The sequence below is a fragment of the Pezoporus flaviventris genome, unplaced genomic scaffold, assembly GCF_033815535.1.
Source record: "Pezoporus flaviventris isolate CSIRO_AGI_PZ_B2104156 unplaced genomic scaffold, CSIRO_AGI_Pfla_v1 ptg000006l, whole genome shotgun sequence".
NCBI lineage: Eukaryota > Metazoa > Chordata > Aves > Psittaciformes > Psittacidae > Pezoporus > Pezoporus flaviventris.
In genome coordinates, this window is record NW_026892554.1 from 12,076,420 (window position 1) to 12,095,501 (window position 19,082).

Sequence of the window (19,082 nt, forward strand, 5' to 3'; positions counted from 1 at the left end):
TATATACATCTCTTTGTTCTAGGCAAACAAAAACCACCGTCTACTCTATTTTGATGATCCTCTCACTGTATTATATCACAAATCTGTGCATCACACACTCACAGCAATTCTGGGCTCATATGGATTCATTTTCTTGTCTCTCCTCCAAGGCCGTTAGACAGACAGAAGTTCTTTTTAGACCCCTAGGCAGAACTGAGTTCATATAACCACTGTCACATCCCCTTTAAAACTGTTGTTTTTCAGGTGCTCCTGTGTGCGCTAGAAGCCCTAGATTTCATTTCTCTCTGTGGTAAATTGCACAACCAGTCCTATCTAAAGAGTGAAGGCACCTATGAGATTCAGTACAAATAAATGAAAATCAGACATCCAAATCTGACCTCAGTAGTGAGACAAAGCAGAAAAACTGTCACAAAAAAAAAGAGCCAAAGGGAAGAGGAACTGCACTAAAACTCTTCTTCAACAAGCCACAGCAAAAGGCACTGGAAACTTTTACTGTACACTGCTAGGAATGAACAACAGAGTGCTGTACATGACCGTTCCCTACCTGCTCCCACAGGCTCCCTGCCACTGCTGGGCCAGCACCCACATCCCTCCCTGCACAGCTCTTGCAGCCTGCAGACAGTGACAAGCTGTGTGCTTTACAAGCTGTGTGCATTCACACAGCTCACCCAGTCCTTGTTTACAAATCTATACAACAGAAGGACATCTATTATTAAATATAATGAACTGTATTATCTTATAAACTGCACAGGGAGGAATTTAAATCTCATTTTTTCTGTATCCAGCTCTTCATTACCATTTTGGGAAGAGTTAGAAGCTACAGCTCTCCTTCTGCTTGTTGTCTTTTAATCCTCTCATTCCCAAGTCCCTCACTAACGCATGAAAGTGCCGTAAACCTAATGCTGTTTTATGTCTCTGCAGTAACAAATTCTAACGCAGGAGGCACACTTTTTGCTTTAACCTCCCTCTTACTGAGCTGCTTCCCAAACCTGTTTCTCTGCTCCCAAATGCTTGCCAGCTCTCATCTTCCTATTGAAAAACAGCACAAGATGGGGGAAGATGGGTGCAAAATTCAAATATACTGCAAAGCAAACATGTTTATTGCAGCCACAGATACAGGAAAAGTGATATTAAAACTATCAGTTTCAGTTATTCATTCAATTTTGTGTTAAGATGAGGTTTTATGAACTGAGTAGCTCAAATTAGGCTACAGAGACATTTCAAGCAGCACAGAGATTTTAAGGTGTTATAGGCATCCAGGGTTGCTTGAACCCTTTCCGTTGAGAACAACTACTTCAGAATGCTATTAATTTTGCAGTGTGCTTTATGCTGAACTGTAGGTGTTTTAAAAAAGAACTTGAGATGAAGAGCATTCATTTTGGTATGCACAATGCAAGGCACAGCAACTCCCTTAGAATTGCAGTATAACTGGGGTGTACTTTAAAAGCAGCTGATTGTAACTGCTCCATATAAAGGCCTGCAAATCTCTCTCTTCAAATTTACTTACTTGCTCTTCCTGCTCCTGCTATACCTCACCCCCACAGTATCCTCATCCCACAAAGCTGCAACACGAAATTGCAGCTGGTCATGAGACTCCAAGTGCTGTTCACACAGGAATTGCCATGGTCACTGTCCTTCTCTCAGCTATAGGATAGCAGCTCAAAACCCACCTCATAACTACTACTGGATTTTGTGAGAGGAATTACTTGTTAGTTTGATTCTGTCTCATTCCAGAATTTCTATTCTTCCAATATGCTTATGGTGAAAGAAACCAGCAGTATCCTCCCTGAAAAACAGAATATGGAGCAGACCAGAAAAAGTTGCATGAGGCATCTCCCACAACATAAAGTTCTCATGTCCCACCAGTTCTTGCCAGCCAGTACAGAAGTTTGCACTGGTTGGCAGGCAAGCTACTGAAGCCTTTTTACTGAAGTACGAAGACAGAATGGTACTACAGTTTCTGTACAGTTAAACACTGCGTGAAGAAAAAACAAGCCAACCTCATGTAAATTCGTCATCAAGACGAGCCCAAAGGACAACAGCAAGGTGTATGAAGTCGTATATAGATATGGTGGGGGAAGAGGAAGCTGCAGACTCTTGGCACATGACGCTATAGAAAATCCTGTTACTCAGCAGGACCCATGACAAAAGCTAGGCTGTGAGACATTGAGGTCAGAAAGGACCCTTCATAAGGTACATGTGAACCAAATACCTTAAAGTTATCTTAGAGGACTATTATCCTAGGTGTGGAAGACCAACTTTTAAAGGAAGCACTAACTTTTAAAGGAAAATCAGATACCTTGAGAAAAGTGCTGACACAATCTACCATGATCCTTTCCCCAGCACTGTTTTCACTCTGGCCATACAATAGTCTGTCTCCCTAAAGCGATCCGGCATTGTTAGCTGCGCACTTTCTGTCCCAGATTGCTGTGAAATGCTGCCTGGTATCACTTCCCTTTCAAAATCAGTTGCGTTTTAGTACCGAGGAAACAAAATGCATCACCTTAGATTACTTGGGGGAGAAAAAAGTCTATAAAAGTGATGGGAATAGCATTATCTTTGAACGCATTGCATTTTCCCTAATTTCTTTAAACATACATTTCTTCCAAACTAAAAAAACTGAAACTTAATTCATAATATATAAAGAATATGGTAATGGTCACTCCTGAGCATATTTTAACAAGCCAATTTAGTCACAAGACAATCTTTATGGTTATATTTCAGAGGCGATTAGTAATTGACTGGCCATTTCTGTTCCTAGAAAATTTTCAGATTGCTCAAGATTTCCATTAATTTCTCAATTAATTTTACTCACAAATCTTTTCTGTAACTTACAAAAAGTGCCCTGTATCTTGATGACAAACTTCCCTGAGTACATTCAAATTCCATATTCAAAACATGAGCTGGGTGGAGCGTCATTGCTACTCTGAATGAATTTAAATCAACAAGATGGGTTAAAGAAGGTACTGGGTTTCTGTTAGAAAGCAATAAAAATTAGCAAAATTAGGTGAACAATAGATACCATTAAAGCTTTTCCTTTCTGAGCTGCAGAAGCCTCATCCAAGGCCTTATTCCTAAGAGGAAAACAGGATACTATAAAGTTCATTGGCTTGCTATAGAGTTTAAAGTTACTTCATCTTATGACAGTCATAAAGCATAACTCCAAGAGGAGTTAAAAGGTAAATAAAGTGTTTGGATTTAAATCCTTCTCTGTTTCCTTTGCCTTTAAGTTTTTGAGTCTAAAGAAACTGGCTTGGCAACTCCATCTCCCTTGCTTATCTCCTAGTTCAAATACCCAAACATATGAACTAGACACCCAATTCTCACAGTCACTGTGGGAGTTGAACTCAGATGTATTTGGAGGAATCAAGCACAAGCATATATTAGAGCAGCAGCATAGAAGCCAGAAAATATTTGATGCTATTTACTTAGCTCTCTGTTCCAAATGCACATAGCAAAAATCTAAGCAGGTATCTTCAGAATATCAGAAAAGTTACGAGTTCTTGAGCTCCCAATACAGATTGCTGTTCATCATTTTTGCCTGGTACTCCACATTCATGCCCCAAGAAAGAAAGGAATGATGCAGTCAGAATTAGAACAGAAATTATCAAACATCTGTTGACTATAAAAACTAACCAAAAAAATCTCTCCAAATAACTTTGTAATGTTGGAACACAACTGCCCACCCCTTTGTAAATTTCCTTACATTCATAAATAGCCATTTTTTTCATTTATTTATTTTAAATGAGCAGATATTCAGTCCAGGTAGAAGCGGTGTAGCATACAACACTGTTTTCTCCTGTGTTCTTTGCTACATGTTTGATCACTGCTATTTTATACTCCCTGCTAAAAATACTGGGTTAATGAATTAGTTAAAAAAAATCAGTCTTCCCCCCCCCCCTTTTTTTTAAACTCCTAATAAAAATATAACAGAACAGAGAACAAGGTACTACAATTGAATTTTCATGTCTTTTCTGTAACAGACGTCCCTTTCTTCTCTTGCATCCCACTACTAACAGTTCATTTGAGCATAAAGGAATGGCATACATTTCTCTATTTGTCAAAGGAGCTCCATTTACATTTCCATGGTGACATACACAGCTCTCTTCTTTGTTACTCAGGAGTAAAATGTGCAGGATCTCTGCCACGTACTAGAAATGCCAGTACATGCAATTTTAATTGCAAAAAGTTCTTCTCCCCTTTAATTCTATTATTTTTGTCTTGCTCACTTGCCAACTGTCTTGGCATTGCTGGCAGTTTCACAACACCCAACTTCTAACTGAGAGGGCAGGAAGCGCAGCCTTCTCCTAGGTGTTTGGTACAGATCCAAATCCTGCCATCCTCACTTTTTACTAAATTCTTGTTCTCACACAATTCCCATTAACTGATGTAAGAATTTTTACTGCATAAACATGGAATCAGGATGTTTAGATCCAGCCCAGACTGTAGAGCTCCAGTTCTCATCAATAGGCCTGTTTAAGTGAGCAGGAACCACTGCACCTGAGTGCAACCTGCAGAATCAGGCTTTAACAGTTCAATCAGTGCCTTCCTCCGGCAGGAAGTTTTGCATCCTTTGAACTGACATGTCCGATTAAGCTGGCCTATGGAGTGGAAATGGGAGACATTGCGAATACAGAATCTATTTCTGCCTCTCAGTGATAAATCACCATATTTCTCCATTGAGGCAGTAAAATGTAGGGACAATAAAATGTTGTGGGCTTGAATTTTCATGATTCTCTGAAGTTACAGAAAACAGAAAAATTACTGGGTCAGATTCTTACCTGGCAGAGCCAGTAGAGATACAGAAAAGAATCCAGCCCATTCCTTTTAAAGTCTTGTCATGGTCATTCTTTTCAATATAACTTTCCTTCTTCTTTGCAAGACAAATGTAAGAGTCCCTTTCTCTGATAAGATCCCGTCACTTTCCTGCAGTTTCAGAAGGAGTGAAACCTGACTCCTGTTGCCAGCCTCAAAAATCAAATGAATCATGTGCACATTTTAAAGCATGTTATGTACAAATGCCTCACGGCAAAAGCACAAAGAATGTAAAATACCATAAAATAAATATTTAAAAAGCTAAATAAGACAAATGGATTTTTCATTTTGACCTAAAAATAGAAAACATTTTGATGTTGTAAAACAGAAAAGAATCACATTTCACAGTTGTGGAGACCAGTGAATAAATAGATAGTGTCCATTAGGTACTGTCCATACATGTGGACTAGCTAAAAGCCTTTTAGAAGCTGACAAATGTCTCTTGATAAGTGTTCAAAAGACAGAACCAAGAGATGCAAACCCTTGTAAAATGGGATCAAACTTTAAAGTCACACCTATTATTAGAGCAGGTCAATTAGGTTCTTTTCAAACCAGGCTAACACAATAGAAAAAAAAAATCTACATCTGTGAAGGTGTTTTGAGGACCTGATAAGGCTCTGCTCAAAGGTAACATCAAAGGCTGGATGTTGGAATATTCACAAATAAAAGAAACCCAGACACAATCAAATCAAGATTAAAGTTTCAGCAACTACTTTGAAAAAAAGTCTTCTGCTTTACAGAAACTGGAATGCAGCAAAGGTGGGTTTGTTTTTTTAACGAGAGGATTGCCACAGCCCCTGAAAAAGTCCCTCTCTGCACTGCCCCTGCAGAATCAGGTCCTGTCCCACAGCCTCTCCTGAGCTTATTTAAACCAGCTGGATCTAGCAAAGTGGCAAAATCATCAAAATGAATAGTCTTGAGATTGTCCCTTCCCATTTTGCAGGGAATTGTAAGGATGCAGTTATTTTGAACCATTCTTTTCATTGTCACTTCTTCTGAACAGCAAAACAAAGCTTTTTGCAGATTCACTATTCACAGATGTGTGGGTCTGTAATGATGGTGTTTATTAGTGTAGGTGACCTTATATGACTGTTTTTGTTTTTTTGTTAGCTTTTAGCTGCTATTATTGGTATTATTTAAAATTTATTTCCAGTGCATTCTGCTACTAACGGGATAGGAACTGGTCCCTTCCCTTTCAGAGCTCAAGAGTAGCCCAGTCTAGGAACTCTGCCTCTGAACTCCTTCTATTTATTTAATGTATATCATAGTAGCCTTTAATACAAGGACATTTGCTAAGAAGGGACACTTCCCCTGTGATGATGTACTGGGAGTCAGCAGGAGGTGACAGGCAATGAATCAACACAGCTTGTGACGTTGTGATTGCAGAAGCTAGAATAATGGCTCTTGCCATGGAACCTCCTACAGTGCCCACCTCTTGACACCACACAGGAACAAAACTTTCAAATCTACCACTGTTCTTGCCTTTTGCTCAAGCTGCAGTTCAGTAATGCATTAGTTCTTGCATTCATCTTGCGTTCTCCCTCCTGCCTGTTCAGACCCCAAACTCTTGGATCCTGCTTTTGCCTCTGGCTTAGTCTTGTGATTCCTGTGGCTAACCTTATATCAGTTCTTCAGAGCTGCTAAATGTCTGTCTAGAATAAAAACAGTACATCCCAATGATGCTTTTCATTTCCTTATAGGTTTGCTGTTACTTGAAGTTCATTATATTCTATTACACAAACTATAAATTAAATGTCTTGTTATTTTTTTAAGCTGAATTTTGCTCTTGCCAGTAAAAAAAATTGATAAAGCAAATAGATTACTCTGAAATACTCTGGTAAATCTGAATTTTCCAGTGGGAAATGCATTTTCCATCACATTTTTTCTTTTTTTACCAGTTTTAATTTTGATCAGGCATAGTATTGTTCTAGAATTCCTAGATGTCTGATGGATGTTCTCAATTATAGCCAACACCTGTGGCTACAACAGGCCATGCTGACAGTCAGGAATAATCAGCATTTAAAGATGCCTGAATGTCAGAAAGAGATGCACTACACCTTCTCAAGCAGTTAACCAAAGGATGATTCTTCTTATACTCCCTTGTGGGGAGTATTTTGTGGGGATCCTCAAGTGTCTGCTAAAGTAGGAGTCATGCAAAGCCACCTTTATATTGGATATTGCAGATATAAGCTCTCTATATGCACATTAATAGACTAAATATTGCAGTACCTTAGATTTTATGACTTAGCAAGAAGCTCAGCAGAGTGGAAAGCTGTAAAAATAAAAACTTTTAGCTCCACTAATCTGAAAACTGAGGTCTAAGATATCAGAAGTATAGCTGCTGGTTCACAGAACTAAAAAACTCATCCAAAGGGCTCTTCCCACTCTCCCCACACCAACTTGACTAAAGCTGATATGATGCCAAAGGAGATGACTGTTAAGCCTGAGTGTTACCAGTTCGCTGAAATGACTCAGCTCTACATCTTTTAATCAAACCTAGATTCTTCAGTCTCTGATTTCTTCCAGAAAAGATTCTGAAGAGAAGGTCACAGCCTCAGGCCTGCTCAAGGTAGGGCAGAAATAATGATTTTAAGGAAAGCACTTCTGGAGGGATTTATCAAGGGTATCATGTGAGGCTGCCTGTCCTCAGCAGTTTGCAAAGGCAGAGGGGTTTCTGAATATTCAGTCACTGTTGTGGCTGAAGGTTAAATCTGGCTAAGGATATTTGCTAGGTTATATTTTCACTAGAATGGTTTCTGAAGTTGGATATGGAATATATGTCCTGGAAAAAAAAGCAAGAAAGACCCAAATAGTAAACAGCTGAGTGGCTGAGATACTCAGATGAGACCCAGACTGTGCCTCTGCTTTGGATTATGCAGAACAGGGATAATAATCCAGGTAAGTATCGTAATCAGCAACATGGGACAGCTGCCAATCTTTTACTTTAGAAATAGTTACTAGTTCAGAGAAAGAAGGATGGACACAATAGCGCGGTGGTTAGAGCAGAAGCGAGTCTGGGAATCAAATCAAACTCCAGACAAAACCTGGTCTCAGACATTTTATTTTTCTCCAATCAGAATTAAATGTCAACTGTGATGTTGAAAGAGAACTGCCTCAGCCGAAAATTAACCTGAACTGGAGCAAAACTAAAACATGTACATATTCGACTGTGCCAAGAAATATATGGAATGGTCATAACACTTGGTCTTGTTTGAATCCCCTATGTATTGCAACACAGAGACAGCCAGAAAACCAACCAGGGACAAAGCTGAGATAGTTGAATTCACAGTCTGCAAATGGACATACGCTGGAAATGACAGAAACCAGCAGTTGTAGGGCCTGATAAGCCTCCACACAGGATAGCAGTCTAATTCTATTACTGTAAGTTAGGTCTGAATGATTTGTCCTACTTTGGGCTCCAGACAAGTCGGGATGTGAGGAACTGTAACGCTGGCTGATACTTTTCTTTGCTATTCTGTGTGCTATGCCAAGTAGGAATTTAATAAATAAAAAGAACTAGCCTAGCAAGTTTTGTAAACATCCCATGTGAAAACTTGCTTTAAGAAAGAAGAAAGAAAAAGATTAGCACTTTCATTACTGGGGTAATGCCAGATCCATATAATCTGTAAGGTTTTAAATGAAGAGAGGAAAAAAAAGAAAATCAAGGTAATATTTTGGTATCAGAAAATTAGAAAACATGATGTCATCTCTAGAAAATCTATAACGGAATTATCAGAACAGCTTACTGTGCACAACTATTTTAACGGAGTCTATAACATTATTTAAGCCATAATGGAAAGACAGCATCTAACATCAGATAGTTGACAACAGTGGAAGTAACAAAAGCAGAGTCAGAAGAGCATTTCAGATACAATAAACAGTATTTTTCAAGAGAAATTATACAACTTTTAGATTCTGTTTTCTTATGAAAATTCAAGACAGGATAATTCCAGATGGATAATGAATATGTCCTTCCAATTGAAAGTAATTGTGTTCTCCTATCTGCAGACTTAAGATCAGTATATTGTCTCCCTGTGTCTGTCTTAGAAAGGCTGATATAATTTTGATTCCCTTGTAACCCACAAAAGCTTTTTTTTTTCTTTTTTTCTACCTAGCAAACATTTTGAAGTCTATAATTTAATAGTTCCAGGCTACTCTAATGCTTTGTCAACATGAGGAAGTTTGCACTTGTTAATTGATAATTTAGCACGTGTTTAATCTCACACTTCTCCTATTGTCCCTTCTCAGATTGTGGACAACAGTGGCTTCATATTTCTATTTTGTAAATTTAAATCCCTAAGTGGAATTAGCTATGATTGGAGTTATGATTATTAGGACTCTAATAATACCATAGAGTCCAATTCTGCAGTTGCCCATGTGTAGCTTTTACACTGGATTTAGACCAACAGAACAAAACATTTTAGTGCTGAGGCAATGAAAGCATGTTAATTGAGATCTGTAACACCATATTGGAGAGGAAAATATTATTATTTCTGTTTTACACATGAGGAAACAGACATGGACAGACAAGGACATTCATTGAGAGGGTCTCAGTTCCATTCCAGCAGTTTCAAAATCAGAAAAATTAGCCTCAAGTTCTTCCAGGGAATACAGTCTATTTGGACATCTATTACTGATCTTATGCAACTATCCAGCACCTCCCTTTTTGTTGTTGGATGTTGTATAAATGCACAGACATATTTGATCAGCACATGCCCAGCCAAATGTTTTTGTGATTTTTTTAAATAAATAAAATTGTACTGTCAAAACAAAGAGAAGATCCTCTTTGCTCTGTATTTAAATGATCCTTTAAATGGGAAAAGGAAGAGCTTTGATCTGACAGAACAGAGGAGAAAAGAGACAAGGCAATGGGTAAGGCACACAGCTGAAGTTTTACCCAATACTTTTGAGGATAACAGCACAATTTGAAGTATCTAAAATAAGAATTAGAAATATACCCTTCTATGGTGGGTTGACCTTGGCTGGATGCCAGGTACCCACCAAGCTGCTCTATAACTCTGCTTGTTAGCAGGATGGGGGACAGAAAACAAGATAGAAAAATTCCCCTTGTAGGTAAAGATAAAAGTAGTTTAGTAAAGCAAAAGTTGCATGTGGAAGCAAAGGAAAACAGAAGAATTTATTCTCAACTCCTCATTAGTAGATGACATCCATCCATTGCCTGGGAAGCAGGGCTTCAGTACGCTTAAGGGTTGCTCCAGAAGACAAACATGGTAAACACTGAATTCCTCCATAGCTTTTATTGCTGAGCAAATGTCGTATGCTATGGAATATCCCTTCTAGATACCAATACAAAGCACAGAACTATGAGGGCTGCCAGGGGGAGAAATTAACACCATCTCAGCCAGACCAAATACACCTTGAATGGATGGAAAGAGGGTTACAGACTCAATGAAGGAGAGTTTGTAAAATAGCTGTATTAGATGCTTTCTTTCCTCTTTTTGTTGTACGGCATCATACATTATCCTTGCTAATGTTTCAATGTTATTACTCTAACTGGTGTAAATCATTCACTGCCCTTATACACACTTCAACCATGAATGCAATAAGCTGGAAGTTCACTAAGAATAATTAGAATGTAAGGAGCTAGCTAATTTGAGATACTCCTATATGCTGTACCATGTAGCTTCAAAAATCTTTCATAGAATCATAGAATAGTTAGGGTTGGAAAGGACCTTAAGATCATCCAGTTCCAACGCCCCTGCCATGGGCAGGGACACCTCACACTAAACCATGCCACCCAAAGCTTTGTCCGCCTGGCCTTGAACACTGCCAGGGACGGAGCATTCACAGCCTCCCTGGCCAACCCATTCCAGTGCCTCGCCACCCTTACAGTAAAGAACTTCCTCCTTTTATCCAATTTAAACTTCCCCTGTTTAAGTTTTAACCCGTTACCCCTTGTCCTGTCACTACAGTCCCTAATGTAGAGTCCCTCCCCAGCATCTTTAGGCCCCCTTCAGATACTGGAAGGCTGCTCTGAGGTCTCCACACAGTCTTCTCTTCTCCAGGCTGAACAGCCCCAACTTTCTCAGCCTGTCTTCATGTGGGAGGTACTTTCACTGTGCTGAAAGGCAGAAGTGGCATATCAGATTTTATAAGCTATGTAGCAAGTGATATCGTTAAGTTTTGGATGAAGAAGTGCTCCCCTAACTGAAAACTACAGTATCACTAACTGATAGGAAAGGTAAAGGCAATCCTTACCAATCCTGAAAGTCAGTTGCATAATTCAATGAATGCAACCATGGAAATGCATAAAATGGTGCTAGAAATTACCTTCTGAGGTCAATTAATCCAACTGCTCCTAGAAGGCAAGATGATTAGACCTAAAGTACTGCTGACAAATTCTTCTCTAGCACGTAGCTGGAAGCTCCAGTGCTGGAGATTTCATACGCAGGACCACCTACTCTAGTGTTGAATACATTTCATACATGGATCACTAGCAATTATGCCAGGTATTGGCACAGTAAAGTCATCTTGTTACTTCTTACAAAAAAAAATTAAAAAAAAAAAAATAGGCTCACTACTATATGTCAGCTATTTGACAATTAATTGCTTCTGAAGTTCTCTAATCCAGCTACCAGTAGCAGACCTGATCCCAGGTGGCTCAACTGCTCCCTCCCCATGGTGATGTCCATTCTCAAAGCTGATGCTACAGAAGGATACTGCTGAGGATGTGACTGAATTTCTACTGTTTTGCAGATGTATTTTCAAAAGTTTGTTGAGGGCACTGGTTCTTTACGAGATGCATAAGGAGTCTGTGTAGAGTATTGGCTCTTACTCTCTGCCTCTGCATGTTGAGCTGAGCTGCAGAGAGCAGACTCTGTGCTTAAAAAGCCTTGTTAATAAAAGGAGTGTTTAATTTCACCTATTCTTCATCAACCTCCATTCCTCTGAGAAGCTGAATCAAAGAAGAAAACAATCTGGAAACAGTATAGCACTAAAAGCAAGTAATTGTGAATAGACTACAGGAATTGTATAAGACCTCAGACATTTCCTTGGGAAGTCATACATATATATATATGTACACATGTAAGAGGGAGGATTTTCTTCAGCAAAGATGTCATAAAAACTATAAATAAGATATTTGCACACTGAAATGTAAGACCAAACTAAAAAGCCTGTATCACCTGCAAATAACTTTAGTATTAGGTACAGATATATTAAATAGGGAAAAAAATCAAGTGCAGAAAGCTGCTGTTTTTACCTTGAATGAACTTTGGGAAAACAGAAACTCAACAGCAGCTTGACTTTATGCACTAGGTTTAAATGAATATGAAGCTATCTATCTATAAGTATGCCTCAGAAAATTATGCAAAACATCAACTGCTTTTCAAGATCTGTGAAGACTGGAAAGCATATCTGGGTATTTTCTGCATGCCAGTGACACCACAAACAATGTACATGAATAATGTTACCTTTGGGTTTTGACCACAAAAGGCATTCAGCAGTTACAATAATAATTCTTCAGACAAATGGCATTAGCTAAATAATAACAGAAGACATTTTATAAACCAGTCCATATCTGAAATGAAGAGAAAAAGATCACAGATACCTGGATCTTGAAAAAAGAAGTTTGATAAATGAGAAAATAGAGATATCAGGTAGAGCAATTATTTGGCTGCACACTATCAGTTGAGAAGTTTGAACTCTATGACTTGGTGCAAAATAAAACAGTACATATAATTTTAGCAAGATTGCATTGGATTTACATAACTGAACTCGCATGAATTCAAGGCAATTATCTTTGTATGAAGTAACATGGCACAGGAAGCCCTCCCATGTATTAGTTTTGCCCAGATAATGCCTGTTTTAAGGTATATTTTTATTATGAGAGCAAGACCTGACTTCATCAACTGAGGAGATGGTCCCTACCTGTCATAGGCTGAAGTATATGGCACATTCATATTGCAGGTGTGAGAAGTGATTCCATCAACCTGGGAGACAACCTTTACATGTCATCAGCTGATGTATATGGCTGGCTCTGCACTTTGTCAAGAAATGTGCTGGTGCCCATGATATTGCCAGACAGTGGTTGCATTCCAGTTACTCTTCACTGCAGCTATACTTTCTAAACCCTAGAGAAAGCCAGATAACCTTTAAAGTAGTACTTATCTGCATCAGACCTCCAGTCCTAAGCTGAACTCACTTATGACATAGGGATAAATTAAACTCAGTAGCTTCAGAGAACTACTTCTGAGTTTTTCCAATGAGCAATCAGATCTGTGAACTAAGACTTACTGATAAAATCAAATATATGAAGCTGCTGCAAAACCTATTTCACTACCACCTTCTCAGCTGTCAGTGAAATAAAAGGAATGGTATAGTTTGGATTAAAACTCACTATGTTTAGTCAGACTACCTAAGCTTTCTTAATTCTAAAAGTAATTGCAGGTTTATTCTAGCAAGCTAGGAGCTGACCTTGAGTGGAAAGAAATACTCAGCAGAAGGTGGATTAGCTTTAGGAATAGATACAGCATAGTTAAAACAAGGCAAACCAGCAAACGAGAATGAAGTAGTCTAATCTTTTTTTGTTTGCAGAAATACAGAAATGTGAATCTTAATTTCATGGGGGAAAAAAGCAATAAATATCAATATGGCCACTGTGTGCTTGACAGTACATGGAACCAAATGAATGAAGGGAAAGGAGTTGCAAGCCAGAATCCCGTACTGCTGAGAGAAGGGGAGGACATAGAGGGGTCAACCAAAAGGGAGACAGAAGGACCTGGGAAGGGTCTTTGGCTGGCTCTGAGAACTGTCTTCATGCAAGTCATTGATTGAGCTCCAGGCAGCTGGTGAATACAACAGAAAATGCAAGGAAAGGGAGGGAAATCTTCAGCTAGTCCACAATGAGGAAACAAATGCGAATGAAAAATAAAGATTAGTATATTACTGTGATGAAGATTAAGTAACACACCCAATCTAATGTATGGTCTATTTTGCAAGAAGGAAAATTAACATAATGTGATAAACTGAGGAGATTCAACAAATCATTAAACCTTTGTAAGAGTGGAGGTTCCAAAGCATCAGCATAAATTTTAAAATCACCCATAATGAAAGGTCTTAATGAGTGAAGAATCAAATCAGGAGTCAGCTTAGGCCATTAACTAACAAGTCAGAATGAATAGTTGGTTGGTGATAGAAAACCCAAATGGCATGAACTGAAAAGCATGCTGAAGAAATAACAGTTTAAAATCAAAAGGCTGAAAAAAGCAGTAGCCAAAGCAGTTCAGAAAAACAGAGAAGGACCATTAAATTTGGGTAGATGGGTCTCCACAGAGAGCATACATCACTAGGAGTGTCTTTTATAGCTGGAACATACAGCGCTAATTTCTTTGTACTTGGAACAAGGATAGAAAATTCAATTAAATTGGCTGAAAAATTGATGTGTCCTTAGTAGTGCTTCCAGGATGTTCCTGTTATTTCATGTACCTCAGCTGACAACAATGCAGGTGTCAGATGTTACGGGAATGCTCAGAAGAAATCACTTTTTGGTTGGACTAATGGTAAAAAACAAGCCTGAGGATTAAGTCAGCCCCTTTACAACTGGGATGTGAAAACAGTAAAATATCAGTCACTTTGTTCTGGACCCGTGGTCACTTCCAGCAGCAGAAGGCTCTCAGTGGCAGGCAGTCTGGTGGGGCTCGGTGCCCTGGAACACCAGTGACCTTCACCACTGGTGGACTGGAGATCCCAAAATAAGATGGCTGATCACAGATACTTCTGAGATGGATGAAACATTGTACTGACCCGACATTTTTCTCACAGGGACCCCACTGAAAGACCCCTCTAGAATGATAAAGGACCAAATCTGCCATCCTGTTCCAAGAACAAATATCCATATACTGTGCTCTATCCAGATGATGGGATGCATTCCCTTCCAACACCTACAACAGAGATTTCCACATCAAAAAAGTTAAATTTGGCTCAGATGCTGCATTAGATAATGCAAATCTGTAAAACTGTTTCAAAAGTGCATGCATTTTTAAAACAGTAAATATTTTGTTTTAGGAATTTTCCAAGATTTTACATTTCTGTAATTTTTCTATGTTTAGAGATGAAGTAGAAGCTTTACAAGGCTAAGGCGAGTGTTTGCCATTGATCATCAGCAAAATTAAAGCCAGAAGCAGCAACTTCAGCTGCATAATTTTACTTGATAATTTTACTCATGTAAGTAGCTACAGCTAGTTGATACAGGTTCATCCTGTGAAGAAATACGTTCATAGTTGACTGCAGTGAGTCTGCAGGGGTGTTTTAAGCAGGGCTGTCAATGACTATGGAGTTTTTGATTAATAACACCCCCAGATTAGGGACAGTAAAAGGACAGTTTTATCCAAGTTTACGTAGCTACACTGGGAACTGCTAATGAAAGTAGCAAAAAACTCTAATATAACCTGACAGGTTATCAACCATTATGCTTTGCTTTACATTTCTTTAAGCATATTTTTAAGTATTACTTCTGCATCATAAATATTATTGCTGTAACTGCATCTCTTGAAGTAGATCTATGAATACCCTTTTCAGAGACACTCATATGTTGTAATCAGTGCTTTACATATCAGTAGTTTGTAGATTGGCTACTAAATATTTTTAGTTTGTAGAATAGCATAAAGAAAAGTATCATCTAAGTCCTAAAAATGCCTACTCACTTTCCGAAGTATTGCTTCAATTTTTCAGTTTGATCTACTATGATAAAATAGCTTACTAAAAATCAATCTAACCTTATACAATTGAGTCTACAGAAAAAAGTACTATATGGGATAAGAGAAAGACTACAGATCTTTTCAAAAGTAGTACTTCAAAAGCCATTTTGAAATGACATTTTTTGTAGTAAGTGTTGGTCTTTGGTAGCAAAGCCTTGCTCCAGTGATAAAAGGTTCCCTAACAGTACTTTAATTGAAACTTTTTATCTGAATGTTGCCTGAACCTCTGCTAAATGCTGCTTTCTTGCTTCAATTCAAATTTTCTTAATCTTCATTTTCACGTTGAATATTGGTACACTGTCTGCCTCATTATGCTAAAGAAAGATGAAGTGAGCTATTAACATGCTGAACAGCCTACGAGATGTTATGATATAGAATGTCATTCATTTTTATGAGTTGGCTGTCAGTGTGTGCCGCAATAAAGTTATAATTTCTCACTGACAATATGTGATGTCTGGTGTCGCTGCACTATCCTTATTAAAATTTCAATAATTGTAAATCAAAGGAAAGCAAATACGACTTATGAAATGGTTGCTTCTGAAAGTCAAGGAGTGCAAAGTGGTGGAGTACAAAACCAGAACATTATTCTTGTGCTGTTTCAAGTCATCATCATCATCATCCTACAGTTTTTCTTGTCTTGCACAAGGCAGGGTATGCTTCATAACATATACTATAAAGTTCTCAGGAGCAGAGTACTTTTCTTGCTGCATTACAGCAACGGTAAAGTACTGCTTGTTTGTTGCTCTTTACTGACTCTACCTTTATGTGGATCTGAGTGTCATCAGAACATTTCTGGAAATGTTTATTGGAACAATTTATTATAGCTCTTCTTTAGTAAAGTCAGGTGTCTTTGGAAGCAGTTATATGGCTTGACAGTGAGAAAAGTTAAAACATTTCAGACAGCTTGTATGTGTGCACTGGTGAGGAAAGGTTTCAAAGCCTGTTTTTTCATGACTTTCCACAGTTGTGGAAAATAGTGGGTATGCATTTATAGCAGGGTCTTTAAAATGTTTGAAGTATCTTGGATAATACACAGGGAAATGAATCCTAAATTCAAAGTAAACATCTTCTACATACTTAAAGCTGTGTAACGGCTACATCTTTATATATATATTTCTACCAGAAGTGTAAGTCTCTATCACTGTCCAGATCATAGTGATCTTTCATTTTGAGCTGGACATAACCCAGATGATCAGAGGTTAAAACTGTTGTAAAACATGCCCTTGAAATAACAGGTTTTTGGAGTTATTAGATACAGTGTGTCCTAGTCACTGAATTGACTGCACAGGATCTCAGTATTGTTGGGGCATTTGGAACTACTCTAGCACTTCTTCTGCCTCTTATTTTCATCTCCATTCAAAGTCATTATTATTTGGAACTCACTACATGAAAAGCTGAATAAATACATTCATGTAATGTTTATAAACACCATACTTTGGATAAATACTTATATAGCTGCATTTCTAAATTTTCTTCAGCAGATTTTAAGTATCAAGAACAAGTCAGACTCCTGGGATCCACACAGTTATGATATAAAGCCTGTGTACCCTCTACTCTGTCACAGTATCAGGAATGTTTGCACTATGCAGAGGAATGCCAACGGACAGAAGTATATTTAGATACTCCAAGACATAACCTAAGTAATAGAAATGGAGTCATGTTATTCTTCATTATTCAAAACTCATACACTTTTATTTCATGATTACATCTGGCATGTTTTCTAAATGTTAGTTAATAATTTTATTTCTAACTATAGTCCTCTTCTAAATTGACTAACTCTACTGAAATTTACAGCATAACAGCAACAGTCACATGTCAGATATGATATACATCTTCCAGTGTAAAATTTCCAAGTATATCGACATCTCAGATGTACTTCCTCAAGACAGAACAGACAGCATGTGTTCATGCACAAACAAATGCAAAGCTCTGGTCAAATGCAAAACTCAATCTCTGCTCTTGCATGAAAATACTTAGGCACAATTCAAGCAATTGTGTTTGGAAAGGTGTCCCTTCATGTCAGTAGCACACAAACACAACAGCTAATGCATGCTGGTTCTCCCAAACTTGATTTATTACCACAAGTGTCTTACCATTGCTGGAAATTTTATAGCTAGTACTGTAATTCAAAGAACAGCTGTCCACATCTGTCAGAAAGCTCCCTGCTGGAAATAAGTAATGATTGACCAACCTAATCACAGGAACTAATTTCTACAATTGTTTCCTTAACATTATGCCTCCTCATACGCTCAGACTATCATATAGTGAGATTCTGGCCCACATACCAAGACAAAGTGAGAAACAGAGATACAGAACATTATAGTGAGACAAGACTTTCACAGAAACCTAAATGCATGAGGTATTCAACTCATGATGACTCACTACCAGTGAAAAACATTCTATTTTAAAAATGTCAGCTAAAGAGAACTGGTCTAATGAAGGATAAGACAACTCCAGCAAGTAAATATAATTCAGCTCATATGGTAATATTTGGAGATCTCTTTGGATGAACAATTTTTCAATGGCAACCAAAAGATCAAACATCTTTTGCCACATAAAACAGATGGGAAGCTAAACATGTAGTCTGATTCTTTGATATATTTGATAGATTATCATTTGAAGCAAAATACCTTAAAGTCCACTTTAATTACCAGCAAAACAGACTGATACAGACTAGCAAATCCTATCCTGATTTCTGTTTATGCTGCTTCCTGGAAAAAAGATTTCAGACAGAAATGTAGGAACCTACTGTTTTTATAGTACTATTTCTCAAAACAGTTTTCAAATAGATTTACTCATTTACTGTGAAAAAGACCTGGTATGACAGAAATATTAGTAATAATTATTTATACTATTACAAGTATCTAAAATCTTGTTCCTATATACTAACATGTAATTATTTTATGGTCTAATATTTTGTGAAGGGCCAAGGTTAGAAACATATGCTTCTGTGTGGTACATAGTTCAACACGTATAACTGGAAATCCTAAAATCCTAGCTGTGATAAAGAATTCAGTTAGGTGTGTTGAACTCAGGTGTTAGTCAGGATATTCAATTAGGATCTGTCACAGTTCCATGAAAGGGAAAGACGTATCTGCCTTGGATGCGTGGCATGCAAAATTTGGTGGGGAAAATTATGTATTTTCATATTATGGTAAGTGCTGTTTAATGTTTACATCATCCATATGGAAGTCTGAAATATTAGCCATAGAAGCAGTTAATCAGATGGCAAAGTGAAGAGGATAGGTTTTACTTCAGGTCTCTGTACATTATGTTATAACTATTTGAATTAAGGCAATTATGCCAGGAAACATATATATGTATACACACATATATATATGCATCAATTTATTAATTTCACCAAAAGATTTGCTCTGCTGCCATCAAAATCAATTATGAAGTTACAGCAAATTTCAGTTGGCATAGGATGACTTCTTTAACAGCAAAGTTACTTGGGCATAATGCAGACATTTTACATCCACTTTAGTAAAAGCTATCAATGAGTACAACTGCGCTGAGAGGCACACACACAAACAGAGAGCAAGTTTT

At 37.9% G+C, this 19,082-nt stretch overlaps 2 long non-coding RNA genes across 2 annotated transcripts in view; both read right to left on the bottom strand.

Moving 5' to 3' along the window:
• The window catches only part of LOC133265968 (uncharacterized), a 232,410-nt gene that overhangs the window by 14,562 nt on the left and 198,766 nt on the right, over nt 1-19,082 (bottom strand). The window lies entirely within an intron of this gene.
• Nucleotides 4,788-14,710, bottom strand: LOC133265969 (uncharacterized). Its single transcript, XR_009742207.1, has 3 exons — nt 14,581-14,710; nt 12,706-12,908; nt 4,788-4,968 (listed from the first exon to the last, which is right to left on the bottom strand). It is a non-coding gene; the product is annotated as an uncharacterized LOC133265969 (long non-coding RNA).